The following is a 4,694-nucleotide window of genomic DNA, read 5'->3' as shown; positions in this document are numbered from 1 at the left end:
TCTCTCACAATTCCTCCTGAGTTCCTCTGGGAACAATCCACAAAAGTGAACAATTCCTGCGAAGGCTCCACCTGCAGACCCAGATGGTCTGCCATAACCCTAGGTAGGATGTTGACTGATGCTCATGTATCGCACAAGGCATGTGGGAATTCAACCCTTCACCGTGCATGGTATTGCAAATTGCCCAGGATCACTCTTCTTCTTCAATGTAATCCTCATCATCATCTTTTCTCTAGCTTCACAGAACATTCCCCTGATGTCTTCTTCTTTCTCTCTGGTTTCTCTGAAGAACAACCACAATATGTGGGTATAATAAGCCTCTTCGAATGACTTATGTAGAGGAATCCTGAAGACTCTCTTTCGGAAATTTTTCTTTTCCTTTTCATTAGCCCCCCCCCCTCTTCAGATGTTTCGCCAGTTTTTCCTTTCTTCTCCTTAGGGTTCTTCCAGTAGAAACCATATTCTCTTCCATAGGATCCTCTCCATCATCTAAAGGTATCCTGACAGGCTCTGGTGGGTATTCTGAAGGTTTGGGTTTGGGCCTGGGTGCGTTAAGTCGTGCAACATCTATCTTCGGCATCTGCACTTGGTAGGTAATATGGGCTCGTCAATCGATAGGCGGTGAAGGTTGTCGATCGATATTGGCCTCTGAGTGTCGATCGATGTTGATGTTGGCATGTCGATCGATTTGGACGTTATCAGGGCTGGGCGGATGTGCGTGTTTTGCTGTGAACTCCTCGTGAGTTAGAATCTTCACGGCATTGCAAGACACGGTTGACTCCGTAGGTGTTGTCGATCGATGCTCAGGAATTCCTGTCGATCGATTTGGGTTGGTGTATATCGATCGATGCTTGGTGTCTGGCGTCGATCGACACCAATGCGATTTGCCGAAACTCATCAAACTCTCTACCTCGAAATCACCTTCTTGCAACTTCTCTTCCTTCACCACTTGCCAAAAGTCATCCTCAATGATGACATTCACGTGGTGCTTCATTACATCATCCCATACTCCTCTTGTTGAGGTTTCCTGCCTCTTAACAGCATCTCCTGTCTGCACAACCTGCATCTCCATCTTCTTCACATGAGTGCTCAAAGTCTCAAACTTTGTGTTCAGGTTGGTGTAGACAGAATCTATCTTCCCATTGAAGTCCACTATCATTCGCTGCTGTGCCTCAAGAACCCTGTCGAGCATCTCTTCAATCTTGCTCTCTTGAGTAGGCAGCGGTGGCTTCCGGTAGTAGGAACCTCCATAGTTCCTATTGTTGTTGTAGTTGTTGTAGGGTTTCTGGTACTGTGAGTTTTGGTTGAAGTTACTTCTCTGTCCATAGAAGTTTCCATTCTGGTTTCCAGACCTCTGAAATTCAGTTCCACTAATGAAGTTCACATCTTCTTCTACCTCAGCTCTACCCTATGGGTCTACAGCCTCTGCATCCTCAACTAACCAGACCTGCCTCCTGAGAAGCTTGTGAACGCTGTCCAGCTTTGCCTTCACTTCATCCATATGATCATTCCCAAGAATGGTTGTGTATCTCTTCCTCTCAAAGTCAATGTTCTTGATGCTGCTGCTGGATGCTAAGTATTCAATAACTCTCACAGCCTCTTCTGGATATTTCCATAGGAGTTCCTGTTTCCACCCTGGTTTCCAGAACCTTGGAATCCAGTTCCACCAATGTAGTTCACCTCTTCTTCCTCTGCTCTACCCTCTACAGCTTCTGCATCTTCAACAAAGCTAACCTGCTTCCTGAGAAGCTTATGAACACTGTCTAGTTTTGCCTTCACCTCATCCATCTGATCATTCCCAAGGATGGTGGCAGATCTTTTCCTCTCAAAATTAGTGTTCTTGGTGTTTTTGCTGGATGCTAGGTTTTCAATCACCTTGACTGCCTCCTCTAGATTTCTGGTGTTGAAGTTTCCATTGCTGTAAGCATCAAGAGCCATCTGGTACTGCACCGCGATGCCTCTGTAGAAAGTACTGAGCAGTTGTACTTCATTGAATCTGTTGTGTGGACAGTCTCTCTGGTAAGACTTGAATCTGATCCAAAAGCCTCTTATCGATTCTGCAGGCTCTTGAGTGAATGTAGCAATCTTGCTCCTCAAGTTTTCAGCACGCACTTAATCAAAGAAATTGCATAAGAATGCATTCTTGATGTCGCTCCAGGATTTAAGAGATCATGGTTGTAACTGCTTGAGCCAATGCAGAGCTTCTCCAGCAAGTGAGTACCTGAAGAGCTTGCATAACAGGTAGTCCTCAGAGACTCCCTCGACTCTAATAGCAGAAATCAGATCCCCGAACCTCTCCAAATGGCCCATAGGATGCTCGTGGGATAATCCATGGTAGGGTAGCTGTCCCACAAGCGTGTAGTACTGCACTTTCAACTCAAAATCCCTCTCAATGGTGGGAGGAAGGATGGCTGATCTGTTTGTGTAGTATTGATCTGGACGGTTGTAATCAGCCAACGTCTTGGGTTGCACTGCCTCATCTACAGGTAAAGTAGTACCTGTAGAATTAGCATCAGGCTTAGGGATTGCAGCCCCCTGAGCATCAATTCTCTGACCTGCTGCATTACGCAGATGACCATCCTTGTCATGCAGGTCTCCATTGTTCTCGCGTACAAGTATCAAAGGCGCAACCATACCTCGCGGTTCAGTATCGATCGATGTCCGAGATGGAATGTTGATCGATGTCGGATGAAGGATGTCGGTCGACAGAAGGTGAGTGTTATCGGTCGACGGAAGGTGAGTGTTATCGGTCGACAGTGGTGAGCGAGTATCGGTCGACAGGACTGATGTATGGGTCGACGGTGGTTGAGAAGAATCGAGCGACACAGAAGTGTTGTTGTCGGTCGATAAGGAGTGCGCTTCCTTGCGGATCGAGCATTCCAAACTTGCAGGATCTGGTGAGAATATCAGTTGAGTTTCCTTGTTGCTTCTGGTACTGCTGGGTATATACCTAAAAATCCAAGAAAAAAAATTTATGTCAGAAACTTAACAAAAATTAAACAAAATAGGCAATCAAAGCTCCCCGGAAACGGCGCCAAATTTGATACCACTCAAATTACCCTAAGGAGTGATTTATACTCTCTCAAATAAGAGGTCGAGTTGTAGTACTTAGGAATCGAATTCACAGGGAGCTATGGAACTTAAGGAATCTAATATGATTTGTTAAGCAAGAATGTTTTTAGAGTTTTTAAATGTAAATTGCAGTTTTTATATTGAACAAGTATTTGTTCAATAGGAGGTTTGAGGTTTTGGTGCTTAAAAAAGAAATAGCTAAACTTAAAGTTTTTATTCAGGAAAATTGGAATTATAATCCTACAGATGTCTAATGAGTTGCATGCATGATAATGTAAAGCTCAACTACTTGATCAACAAGTTGATATGTTATGATTTTAGTGGTTTTTACCATATCATTTAGCTTATTATGATCAGTCTAGGTTGCATTTAAGTGTATATGTTGCATTTGCATACTTATTTGCATATAATAGGGGTTGGAGTGCACACTTGTGAAGTTTGAGGCAAATTCGTGAGGTTATCCTTGCAAATTACAAAGTATGGGCCCGATTTGAGGAATATCAATAGGTCAGGGACCAATGCTGCAAATTCAGAGGAAGTCGCTTGGGTTATTTTTTACAATCAAAAGATTTGGGGCCAATTCGAGAGGTCTTTTATGCAACTTTAAGAGTTCTGGGCGAATGTGTAAATAATCAAGATCCCGGAGACATGTCTTGCAAATATTGAAGAAGTCTCCATTGGAGGAGATCGAGAGCTTGGCTTCAACGCGAACGACGGCGAGACTTGATTCTGACGGACGGCGGTGAGGCTCGATCCCGACACGGCTTGAATCTGAGAGCACGTGGAGGAGGATAGCACCAGATTTGGAGAAGAGTGGTGCTTGGAGGAGATTGAATCGTGGGGCTGATGACCACGACGGTGTGAAGCTGATGACGAAGACGAAGCCGGCACGCAGCAGAGCACAGCATCGGAGAGGAGCTGGAGCACTACTGGTTGACAACCACGAGATCCGGAGAGCTTAACCACGGACCATCAACGCGGACCGGAGGACTCCGCAGAATCATGCCCGAGACTCGAAGATTGGAGAGCTTCGCTGCGGGTTACGGACGCGGCTTAGAGCAACCCGCGGGCTACGACGTGGACCACAGACGCGGGCTGAGCATGACCGCGGATTCGTGGCAGAGAGCTCCAGGGAGAACCGCGGCCAGACGTCGCGGAGGTGAGCAGGGAACAAATGCTGTGATGGAAGAATCAAATGCTGAGATGAACCAACTGGGCACACAAAAATCTGGAATAGGATACTTCTATTTCTAATTCTTTAATGAATTAATAATAAATAGAAATTCAGCTGGAAATACCAGAAAACCTAAAATTTCAACATATTTACAAATTTAATCACTCTACCCACCCAATTACTAATAATCTGATCCGACCCATCTGTTTTCCCCTAAATCCCTAATTTTTTTTTCTTCGACGTAACCAAGAAACACAAATCCAAACACAATCGACAATCTCAAATCACTATTTCCCTCAATCTCCCCTCACTAATCAAACTCTGTAACAATCATCTTGAAGTTGGTCCCTTGAATCTCATCTATTTCTCTGTTTCGTGTCACTCATTGAAAAACTATGGTTCCTGAGGCCGCCATTGGATCTGCTACCATTGACAATGACGCGCCAAG

The sequence above is a fragment of the Brassica oleracea genome, chromosome C5 (genome assembly GCF_000695525.1).
Source record: "Brassica oleracea var. oleracea cultivar TO1000 chromosome C5, BOL, whole genome shotgun sequence".
Lineage (NCBI taxonomy): Eukaryota > Viridiplantae > Streptophyta > Magnoliopsida > Brassicales > Brassicaceae > Brassica > Brassica oleracea.
This window is presented reverse-complemented; position numbering follows the sequence as displayed.